The 12,906-nt window shown below is 37.7% G+C and overlaps 1 long non-coding RNA gene across 1 annotated transcript; it reads left to right on the plus strand.

Annotated features, from left to right (window-relative positions):
* The first annotated feature begins 5,229 nt into the window (after positions 1-5,229).
* LOC107594743 (uncharacterized) lies at positions 5,230-6,513 on the plus strand. The gene is made up of 3 exons (XR_001610191.1): positions 5,230-5,306; positions 6,020-6,043; positions 6,370-6,513. It is a non-coding gene; the product is annotated as an uncharacterized lncRNA (long non-coding RNA).
* Positions 6,514-12,906: the final 6,393 nt, after the last annotated feature.

Consider the following 12,906-nt stretch of genomic DNA (forward strand, 5'->3'; position numbering starts at 1 on the left):
TACAGTATATTAACAACCAGACAGTAAATTTGACTGATTCATTAAAAATAATCATTTCATAAGCGTAATATTTTCACTTTTTATCTTAAATGCAGGAAAATTCTGCACACATTAATATGATATTTGACAAAACCTTAAATTAACTCATATAAAATGTTCCAGACTTATCGCCAAATTGTAATATTTTTTCTGCATTTTTGTCATTTTAGTAATTTTTTTTTTTTACTGGAATTTCTCAACCCTCACCTTTGTTGAAGCACTAATTGTACATCTAGATGGTTTCTGGTAGACCACTTCTGTAGATTTTTCCATTAGACTCCCATGGCTATTTCTGAAGCCATCCTCTTTTTGAATCTGCCTTTTAAACTCATTTCCTTCTTCTCTGATCTCTGATTTGTTCTGTGGAGTGGTCGCTAAGAAGAACCAGGACCACAAGTCTGACGTTCTCTTCAAGTCAACGGTGACGCTGCAATCTGTCATCAAGAGGCCCAAGTGTGTTTTGATGAGGAATCCTTTAGGAAGAGCTGTATATTAAGTGAATCAAATGTCAGAAAGCTGACTTCTGGACATCATTTGACTGAATAACTGTCTATTGTTGAAACATGCTGTCTGTGGCCATGTCATACACCGATCGGTCTGCACACGCAAACAAAGCCAAAACCTAGATATTTTAGGCAATATAGAAATCCTCGCCAGGACGTGTCCTGGGAAAATGGCACATATGGTCACCCTACTATAATGTGCATCTCAAAAGCACAAAATACTCTTAAGATTTTGTATATAAACACACTGCTTGTTATGTGACACACTGGATTCGAACCCAATTCGGGGCCAGTGCCTTAGCAGAGTGTGCCACTCCGTTGACGCGCATTCAACCTGCTGCCAAGGAGAGCTTTTAGTGTGAGAATGATCACACAAAAGCATTACTTGGCATGTTGACCAGATTAACATGCTAAGCTAACATAATGCTAACATATATTATGCTTAACCCGATAGCTGAAGTGTCACGTTACAAAGAATGGCAAACTGTTAGTATATTAACCAATTAGCATGTTAAGCTAACAAGCATAAGTCAACAAACACAGGCGCTGTCAAATGAAGCGTATAGCGTTAGTTCTGGCAGGTCACGTCAAGCTTGCATCAGCTGACTCTCAGCTGATTCACATCTACCTATAGGAATACAACGCCTATCACGGCATTCCTATATAAGGTCTATTCAGTATTATTCAACAGCTTTATTGCTTTGTCAGGAGCAAATTAGACAGTGAATTCCATCTCTATAGGAAGCGTACAATCAGGAATTTTCCCACACATTTTTTCATTAGATTCAAGTACTTGAACCCGAATCAACAACACTTTGCACAAGATCTGCCTTCCCCGCTGGAAGAAGTAAGACATCAAGAAGGGGATCAACCATCCACGTCACAACTGGCTAGTTCACCCTTTATTTATCTCTGAATGTCTTCACGAAGCTAAGCTAAGTTTCTTCTTTTTTTCTCATTGCTAATGCTATATTGGCAAATATGCTATATTGGCAAATATTGCTCATCTTTAAACTTATCCGACTATTATTGCCAACACGCTGTGTTTAAGTCAGCGACATGCTGTTGCTTAATGCTATAGTGTATCTGTATCATGCTTGTTACTTAATGCACAATGTGTAAATGTCACTACTAAATGTTGTTATTCAAATGCTGACAACATTATCTGGATAAGGGCAGTTTGCATATTGCTGCTCTCCCTACTCATTCATGACAGGCTGCATGGATGGGCAGGGAGTTTTGTTTTGCCCAGAACAGAACCATTCTGCCAAATCCAAACTTTATGCTAAGTGTCAATCATTTTGACGATAGTGGTCCTGACAGGTCCTGATAGTGGTACTTCTGAGTATTTCTCGGGAACAGTACCGAATATCAAAAATCCAATTCAGTCACCTGGATGATGCAACAGCAGCCATAGTGCACCAGAACGCCCACCACACACCAGCTTATTGGTGGAGAGGAGACAGAGTGATGAAGCCAATCAGTATATGTGGATGATTAGGAGGGCATGATGGGCAAATTTGGCCAGGATGCCGAGGTCACACCTCTACTCTTTTTGAAAGACATCCTGGGATGACCACAGAGCCAGGACCTCGGTTTAATGTCTCATCCGAAGGACTTGGTCCAAAGATCATCTGATCACATTTTGGACAAAATTTGTAGGAGGTGTAGCGAAAAAAACATAAAAAAAACCATTAATTTACTTCAAAATGGAGGACAAACTAAATGAAGGAAAATAAAAAATGAGACATCATCAGAATCGACTTAAGCCAAAGGATTGTTTTGACACAGAGAAAGTTAAATTTAAACAATGTTTTCAAATGTTATAAGCGTTTTTGCAAAAATCCGTAGATCTCTGGAACACTAGGTGGCACTGCGTTGAAATTTCTCAGGTAACCTACCAATTTTTGTACTAATCTGTCAAATATATCAAAAGATATTGCAATTTATGACAAATTTCAAAATGGCGGCTATATGGTTCATCCAATCCTGGCAAAATTGGTGTACACGGATTCGGCATGATACAAGGAATCCATTGACACCAAGATCATGATTCTGACAAACCGTTCAAAGGTTATTAGCAAAAATGTCAATTTTACAGATCTTATGACCTGTAGGTGATGCTGTTCCCAGCATCAGCTTCCCAGAAGTGTACCAATTTTTGTTTCGTTTGATCAAAGTTTGACCCAGATACAGCCTCTGAACCAATTTCAGATCAACATTAAATTCGTGATATTATAACTTTTGAACAAAGATAAATACAAAAAATGTTCACTCAGTTCTGTGCGGCTAGGTCCAAAGATCTGCTGAGCCAATTTTCGTAAGAATTGGACAAATTTTGAAGGAGGAGTATCTAAAAAATGCAATGCTGTACTTTTCAAAATGGGCAGAGTCTTAATAGGGATGTAACGATTAGCTGCGGTCGAAAATCTATTCAAATATGTGACGATTCAAATCGGTTAAGATGCCAAACAAATCGTGATACAATTGGAGTAGGAGTTTTTATGAATGTATCTCTGAGGGGAAATGGAAGCTTTTAGCGCAAGGTCTACTAGGAAGACTTAATGCTACGTCACGCATTACAATTAGATCTAGCCAATCGTCACTCGACACAAGAAATATATAAGGTCTTTACTCACCCTTCCTTGTGTTTGCAGAAACTGACATTGACATCCCCTGCTCAAGCTGTCGCTTGACTTATTGCCCGACTTTCCCTGGCTTACTTGCATATAGTTAAGTTTGTCTTGAACGATTGCGAGTTTGACATTTCTCTCAAGATGCACACTAGATCGTTGGCATTGTGCAATAATGCTCTGGTGTCGTTGTGAATGTTTGCGGTTGTTTTACGGCAGAGGATGTGAAACATTGGCGGAGCTTTTTAGTTTACGTCCGCATCATTCCGAGTGCTTTCCGAGCTGTCACGTCTCAATCAACAATATATTTCGCCTGTACGCTCGCATGATCCAGCATGAACAAAGACTCTCCGGGCCTGCTGTCGGAAACACGGCTGCTGGTTTCCTTCGTCATTCCGCCTTCATCACTTCATCAGCCTACTCTATTAGTTTTATGCACTTGTGGCGCTTGGGCGTAGATTTTATTCTCTGTAAGGTTTCTCACACACACAGGTGTTTAAGACAAAGCGCTTGGTGTTGCGTGATTGTTCTTGTATGAGGTTCATCTAGCAGACAAGCACTGCATAATTAACCTAATTTGAGCCTAGGTTGCTAGTGCGTTTTTGGGAGAAAAAAGTTAAATAGATTACCGTACTGAGTCCATAGTGCACGATTCATAGTTAACATAATGCTGAACGATTAATTTTTGCAAGCTCAGTGATACATTTAACCTACATTTAATAGAAACAAGAAAGACCATAAAATATTTCCAATACTTTTACTTCTATGAGGAGCATTACAAACCCGTTTCCAACCAAAGTTATAATATTTAACGAGATGTTTGCTAAGACTAATTCAATACATTCAATGTTTGGAACAACTCTTTTGTTATGAGGCATCTTGAGGCTCATTATTATAGGCCTTACAATCTTTATGCTGATAAAGACTTTGTTGCTCACATTATACCTTTCTGTAAAACACCCTATGTCTAGCACACCATAAGGTATTTGTTGTCTTAATCGTATGCTTTTGTCTTTGTTCCTTCAGTTATTGTTTAATTTGCATCTACAACAATCACTAGATGCCTTGTACCGGAATGGGGTAAGTTTTATGACTTTGTGTCTCTCCTGTTGCGTAGCCCATTTCTGCAAAGAGGTCCTCTCTGTCCATTTCTGCATGAGCGTCCTCTAAATAAGAGCAAGAATATAAACGGACACGTTTTCTTGCTATGCTCAAAACATTCAAGTTTTCCCGATGCACAATATATTGACTCTAACTAAGAATTTCATTATAGTTTTGTCTAATCTCATTATTCTTATACTTTTCTCAGGACATATCTATATTTAACATAATTAGCTTTAGCTTAGCTCTGTGGCATTAGTCTGCTCTGTTAATTAACTAGCTGGCACGTCTCTTTTTCTATGTGGTGAGCGTTAAAGTAGTCTATATTCTCTTGGAACTTGTACTTGTGAAGGCCTGTCTATGGTCTGTGTTTTACGTTCTTTCCATCAATAGAAATGACTTCCTCTCTGGATTTCCTGCTCAACTTTGTCAATGCTGGGACTTGGACATATAATTACTACATTTCTTTAAAAAAAAAATTGTGTATAAGGGCTTTCCTTATCATTTTACAGGATTCAATAGCTATCTAAAGTTCAATTAGATAGTAAGGCATCGTTTTCAAATATAAAGCATTATTTTCCTTCTGCAAGGGTAATGTACCACAAGATTTATTTTTCTATCTTTGTTCTAGTTCCATAAATCCCTAGTATCTCTTTAACTTGTATTTCATGCGATTTGGTTTTTCTGAGGGTTCACTTATCGGGTTGGTTAAATGGGGTCTTGTCAGAAGAGTCTATTAAGCTTTCGTTGGATTTAAGCCAGAGAATAGTTCTGTTTGTTACAGGTCTGATATTTATGCTTGTTATGCATATTTATGCTTTCCGTTTAAACTTAGCTACCACATTTGATCACTTTACTAACCTTGGCCATTTCATCACAATGCAGTCATTTAGATTTCCATGCCTGCAGATGCAGTGATCCGTGGCTCTCACCTCATCTTTACACAGGTCATTCTTTTGGACTGGCACTATTATGAATGCAGTCTCTATGAAGCTGACGTATACATGGTCATCCTCCCATTCGAGTCTAGGTAAGATTTGGCTCAATGCTCAGCAGGCACCTTTAAGCTATAATTAAGGCTTGTTTATTTTTGCATCTACTGGTGATGGTTCATTATGTTTCCTCATACCTATTGGCTTCGGTCTTACTTGGACTTGTGGCCTTCACATTACATGGATTATTGTCTTCGTGGCCTATTGAGGCCTTGTCTCTGTTTGGCCTATCGAGGCCATTTTGTCTGCGGCCATCATGGCCTTGTTTTTCGTGGCCTATCGAGGCCTTGCCTCTGCGTGGCCTATCGAGGCCTTGCCTCTGCGTGGCCTATCGAGGCCTTGCCTCTGCGTGGCCTCGTCTTTGCATGGCCTATCGAGGCCACTGTATCTGTGGCCATTGTTGCCTTGTCTCTGTGTGGCTTATCGAGGCCTCGTCTTTGTGGCTTATCGAGGCCTCGTCTTTGTGGCCTATCGAGGCCTCGTCTTTGTGGCCTATCGAGGCCATCGTGTCTGCGGCCATTGTGGCCTTGTCTCTGTGTTGCCTATTGAGGTCTAGTCTTTGTGTGGCCTATTGAGGCCTTGTCTCTGTGTGGCCTTTAGTGGCTTCTCTCTTCTGTGGCTTATCGTGGTCCCTCTCCTCTACTCTATAAAGCACCTATACTTAAGTTAATCTGGTACAAATGTATGCTTATTGAACTTGCCTTAACTATGACTAAATTCAATATTCTTTTCTTTTGTTTTTATATTCTAGGATCCTCTAAGAAACACTCAACTGGTGGGTATATAATTTCCTTCACATCTTTTGGGGGTAGGCTCAGCCCCTGCCTTCGTCTCGGCTGTAATAGCTGAATCTTCAACTTACAGATTCAAGCTACGGATGGGGCCTATGACAAAGAATTCAGTTTTTTTTATGTCTTGGTTTTTTAAAATAAATTTAGAATCTTATCACATCCCGAGTCTTTCTGATAGAAATGGAAGCTTTAGCGCAAGTTCTACTAGGAAAACTTAATGCTACGTCATGCATTCCAATTAGATCTAGCCAATTGTCACTCGACACGAGAAACTTATAAGCTCTTTACTCCCCCTTCCTTGTGTTTGCAGAAACTGACATTGACGTTCCTCTCCATCCTCCCCACCACCACCATGTTGGCCCTGTCCATGTGGGGGGTAGGCTCCGCCCCTGACACCTTCTCGGCAGTAATAGCTGAATCTTCAACCTACAGATTCAAGCTACGGATGGGGCCTACCCCAAATAATTAAGTTTATGTCTTGGTTTTGTAAAATAAATTATTTTCAATCCTATCACCTCCCGAGTCTTTCTGGATGGCCATATCAAGGAATCAAAATATGATTAAGACTAAAAAGGCTAGAATGCACTACACGACTTTTAAAATCTGAACATATTCTAGAACACTAGGCATCAAACCCTTGCTGACTTAGCTTATAGGCTCTTCTTAATTATCATGTGCATCATAGGATTGCAGCAAATGGATTGCAGCAAGGATTGCAGCAAATGGCTACAAAAATAAATAAATACAACATGGCATCATACACTAAAGAACTGAGGATCACACACTACCAGACTTTCAAGTCGTTCTGAACATAACTCGCATAGAAATGGAAGCTTTAGCGCAAGTTCTACTAGGAAGACTTAATGCTACGTCACGCATTACAATTAGATCTAGCCAATCGTCACTCGACACGAGAAGTATATAAGCTCTTTACTCACCCTTCCTTGTGTTTGCAGAAACTGACATTGACGTTCCTCTCCATCCTCCCCACCACCACCATGTTGGCCCTGTCCATGTGGGGGGTAGGCTCCGCCCCTGACACCTTCTCGGCAGTAATAGCTGAATCTTCAACCTACAGATTCAAGCTACGGATGGGGCCTACCCCAAATAATTAAGTTTATGTCTTGGTTTTGTAAAATAAATTATTTTCAATCCTATCACCTCCCGAGTCTTTCTGGTAGAACTGACTATCTTTAGAAAAGTTTACATGGAATTTTCTTTTCATCTTGCCTCTGAACAATGCATATTAAAGTAGTGTTCATGAGCGCATCTCTGCTTTGTTTACAGCGGTAACCCAGGAAACACTGTATTATTGCTGTTCATAAGTGCCACCTGCTGTCACAGAGTGAATCTGCTTCTCATTCAGCTCGTCTGCTGTTTCGTTCAGTTTTATGTTGTATAGTTTCACAAAACTAAAGTCAGACCATTATGTTTTTGCTTCAAATTTCAAAATTATAGTCTAATTTAGATTAAAAACTACTCATGCTGCAAGTATGCTGCATCTTTGTTTGGATCATGATTAAAATCCAGTGGTTGCCTCTAATTTTAATTGGATAGAGCACAGACAAAGCCTTAGTTTGTTCATATTAAGAGATTTCTTTATTTGTGTAACTTGTTTGATTTGGGGTTTGTTATATTTCAACTTCACAAAGAAATGTGCAGCAATAGCCTAATAAAATGACACCTTTTAATTTACTGTATAGTGTCTTCAATCTCATTTTGTTAAAAAGAAGTGAGAAAATCGAATTGTGAAATCAAAATCGTGAATCGAATCGTAAGTCTTAATGTACGCTACTGAATGTGATCAGCGTGAGGTGTAATCAGGTGTACTAAGTTTCATTTTTCTAGATTAAAGGTTTCAAAAGTTATAACCATTTTAGAAGTGATTTTTGAACTGCTTGTGGTGCTATAGAGTTGGTCCCAGAGACCCCAAGGTTGGTCAAGTTCTTATTCATGACCATCACTACAAGTGTGCCAAATTTCATAATTGTCATACTTATGGTTCATAGGGCTGCCATAGACTCCCATTGGGGAGGAATAATAAAAATAAAGGATTACCAAACACGATAGTGCTTGGCCCCTAAAAATCTTACTGACCCCAAACTTTTGGGTTTAATTAAATCAGTGTAACTAAACTTAAAATTGTGTTTTTTTAAAAATTGTAATTTTTAATGACTGTTTTGTTCCTGAAAATGAAAATAATACTGTCAACATTTGCACACCCTCATGTCAGTCCTAAACCTGTATGACTTTATATAGATTTTTTTTTAAAAATGTCAATACTTTGAATTGGGATCCAAAATAACACTGGACCCTATTGAGTTTATAATCTGATTCCAGACCTCATGGGCTTTTGGGGTGGAAGCAGGCTGACAGGGTGTAAGTGGAGTAGGATTTCAGGGGTTTTACTATGTGCATGTGTACAGTATTTGTGTGGTATGGTAGATCCAACTCCACCTGCTCACCTACGAAACACTCCTGGCGGCCCCTTGCATGTACCTTTCACCATCTCTAGAGTGCTGACATAAGGCAAAAAAGTCCAGTGATCAAAGAGGAGTATTTGACTTGAAATAGTTTGGTTGTAATGAAACCCCCTTGTGATGAGCTGTCTTGATCAGACTCAGCAGGTGGCTAGAAATATGCCAAGATGATGAGTGATGGAAAGATGATTTGCCCAGGTGTGAGGGTCAGATATAGGCAGTGGAGGAGAGGATGCAGGACTGCAGAGCAGTATAGAGGTCAAGCTTTTCTTAGTCTTCTAGCTCAGAATGTTACAGGTGACATAAAAAGATTATATTTTTGGTAATACTCCTTATCAGCCAGTCTGTCAATTGGAGACAGTGTGATTACAGTTTCTGTGGATGTCTGTAGGCCGCACACAAATCTCAGCATAGACCATGATCAAAAAAACAAACAAACTTGAGACTTTTTTTTTAAATACTTTGTTCAAGACCAAGGTCTGAGCCAAAACAACAGATTGGCTTGTACTGCTCAGCTCATCTAGTTTAACATACCATATTGATTTGAAGTTCCTTCCCTTATTGGTATTTGATGAGCACAGCATGTTTCACCCATTTGTCCTTTGGGACCTCAGCATCCCATGTGAACTCTTCCTGCTCTTAACAATAATTGAAAATGACTTTGGCATCATTGTTTTCCTTCATCATTTTGTTCTATTTCTAATGGAATCCTTTTGTTGTGGCTTTTGGATGCAGGATCAATTATTTATATATTTATTTTCTACATATCACCCTTCCGAAAAAAACTCTAATAATGGTGGTCCATGAGAATCCCACTACAAAACCACAGTTTGTGGGAAGGATTCGCATTTTGACGTCAATGGAAATGTGTTTCCCGTCTTTATTTTGGCCAGACTAGTCAGCAGAACAGTGGTGGGTGCTTAACTAGAAGACAATAAAAAAGAGAAAGGATTCTCACCACACATTCATTATTTGATATGCACACATATACAAATAAACAAACACACAAACATTGAGAATTTTGATGTAAACTCTAACCCAAGGTGGTTGTGCAGAAATTGTTGGTCTTTACCCTTAAAAAGCTTTCCTGATCATTGTAAGGCTTTGTAGCTCCAATGAATCATCAATCCTAATCATTAAACAAAGGAAATATTTCAGTACAAAACCAAACTTCACTATTTGTAACCATAGAAGCTTTTTTTTTTTTGTCAGGAAATAGAAAAACAAGCAGGAGATTTATACCCTGAGTTGGTCTTTTAAGATGAAATGGCTTTTTTAAGTTTGAAAGAATGGATGAAATACTCATATATTTGAAACCTTTTCTCTTTTTTTTATATCTTATTGAAAAGATTTTCAATAGATTGTCCAAGGAAGCATTCAACAGTGTGTTAATACAGAGACAGAGATTTTATTGGTCAGGTTTTTTCTTATTCTTAGTGTTACTAAGATTCTTACTGGATGGGAAATGTGAAAGACAGTATAGATATGTGACTATTGAAATTGGGAGTTTAATAAAAAAAATTGGAATTTGTGGAAACAAAGCTTTATTGTATTTAATAAAACAAAATCATTGCTTCTAAGTATATGTGCAAAATAGAAATGTGGCTCTTATATAAATTGCAGTTTTAGTGCACAGACAGCGTGCTCTAAAAACTATTTTCCTAGTGATCGGCAGCAAACTGGGTGTGTCAGTGTGTCAGACAGTTCTGGGAGGTGCAGGACTAGCAACATTTTGCAATCCCTGGTAGCCCTTTGGGCAGGCACTTTTCAGATTTTGGTAGCCCAAAATGAAAAACTAGCTAGCCCGAATAAAAAAGACCATTTTAATGTAGAAAGTAAGACAGGAGTCAAAACATCAATCAAAAACATTTTCAAAACACAAATATCAAGGAAGGAATTTTTTTTCCCTATTTAAAGGGTATCTGCAAAATTTTTAATGGCAAATTTGAGGCGTTTTTTTCCCCTTTTTTTTTTTTTTTTTTAGAGCTGCACAAATAAAATTAATACCATATGAGTGGGGTAGGGCAATGTCTATAATAACATATTAAACCGTAAAATTCTATTTTTTTCCAGATACAGGCTTTCACAAAACAAAAAGTCTTATAAAATGATAAACATCATAGTTCAGCCTTTAAACCATTTTTAAGAAAAGGGATTTTTAGAATTAATGTTAGCTTCTTGTCAATCCACCGGTTCAAATTTACAATTGCATGTTTTGCTGCGTATAAATATGGTTGGATTTTCGCATTGGTCTGAACAAAAACAGCAGATGGGCTTATTGAAAAGGTAAATTGATTCTCTGCCAGCAGGTGGCGCGTTTGGAGCAGCAGAATGTTATCAGTCATTACAGGCAAGATTAAATGAAAATGCCATCTTAACTTTTTTCAAGGCAGTCGGTTCCCTCCAGAGATACATTCATTTAAAAACTTTGAAATGTGCAGCGCTCATATTTATTACAAGAAATCCTTTTGAAGTTTAATGGTCACATTAATCACAATTCTTGGACTCTGCAACTACATATCAACTAGCGGTCATTAGAGTATTAGTATGTCTGCTACTGTAAATATTTGCTAACACTTTATTTTGATGGTCAACTAACAGATAAACTGACTATAAGTGTCTTTGCAAGTACGTCAACTTATTCTACCATACTAGATTCTACCATTCTTGAGCATACTAGTACTCTAAAGAGAGTTAGTTGGCATGTAGTTGCAAAGTTTCTTATAGTCGATCGATTAAGGGGACCATCAAAATAAAATGTAACCATATGATACATTGCATTTTTTTCAGTTAGAGTATAAAGCTCACATCAGTTAATTAACATTAGCTCCACAGGAAACACTCAAATAACACTCAACATCTAACCACTCACAAGCTGTAGTAAGATACTGTGCAGATCTTAAACAAACAATGTCAAGATATGATACAGTCCATTATTCTGCAAATGAAGTAGATTTAATATGGTGTTAATTGTGTGTTATAAATAATCATACTCTTAAACTTATAACCACAAACACATAAGTACTATGATGTATTATAACTGTTGTTATGATTATTCATGAGTTGATATAACATATTATAAGTTTTTTTATAATGCATTATGCATTCATTATAATGCCTTAAGAATGCCCTTATAATGTATTATAAATACGGGCTTCATAGAAAGTGTAACCTTTTTTTTTTTTTGCACCCGCAGGAACCTTGTTTTTAAGGTTGATACAGTGATACATTTTGGTAGCCCGACTGAAAGACACAATAGTCCCGGGACGTCAGCCTAGAAATTTTGCGAGCCCTGAGGTGATTGTAGCTGATCATTTTGATGACAGTCTTTGATGTATGCATTGAATTCAGATTTATCTGGGATGAGTTTCCCATAAGCGAACTATAGTCGCAAGTTAAGTTTAACTCTATTTTTAACGACGGAACTTCAGAGCAGCGTCTTTTCTTTCCTTCTCTTCTCTGAACGAATTTAGTCACTTGACTTAAAGTCAGACTTTTTGTGTTTGTTTGTTTCGATTGTAGTTTATGCACTTACTGAATCAAGTATCCAGCTCAAACGAGCATAGGCCTATACATTTCTTATTCAGATTGTGAAACTGCATTTTGGTGATACCAGCCAGCTAGAAAAATAAAAAAGAAATGCAATATTCCACAATATGAGGAATTTTTTGAACTAGATGGCCTCTTCTCTGTGACCTTTTACTTTTGACCTTTTACTTTACTCTGTGACCACTTACTTCCTCTTTACTAATTCTGGTGTGATGTCAAGAATAGACATGAGAGCTAGAAATAATGTAAAATCTTTTTCTTGTGAGAAGAGTTCAAGAAAGAGGGACATATTTTTGAAAATGTCCTCACAAAAAGTAAAACATGTCAAAAACTTACTTGTGAGGTTATTTGAAGTTATTCTAATGATTTGAAATGATTATAAATTGGCCAAATCATGTTTTGCTTTTAAAGTGATACTTCACACAAAGATGAAAACCTGTCATTTACTCTCATGTCGTTCCAAAACTGTATAACTTTTTTTTTTCTTGTTCTGTGGAACATAACATTTTTGGCCATTCAATGGAAGTCAGTGGGCTCTAGTGTTGTTTTGACCCCAACATACTTTGAAATATCTTTTTTGTGTGTTCGACGGAGGAAATAATTGGTTTAGAATGACATGAAAGTGAGTAAATGATGACAGAATTACAATTTTTGGGTGAACTGTCTCTTTAATTATGTCAACAAGTTTCTGAGGTTTAGGTTTATCTGAGTATGAAAACTATTTAGAGGTATTCACTAATACAGCTGTAAAAGTCTCTGTCTCGCACGCGTGTGTGTGTGCATGCGTGTGTGTGTGTGTGTGTGTGTGTGTGCGTGTG

Source organism: Sinocyclocheilus grahami, unplaced genomic scaffold, assembly GCF_001515645.1.
Source record: "Sinocyclocheilus grahami isolate Dianchi unplaced genomic scaffold, SAMN03320097.WGS_v1.1 scaffold10.1, whole genome shotgun sequence".
NCBI classification, from domain to species: domain Eukaryota; kingdom Metazoa; phylum Chordata; class Actinopteri; order Cypriniformes; family Cyprinidae; genus Sinocyclocheilus; species Sinocyclocheilus grahami.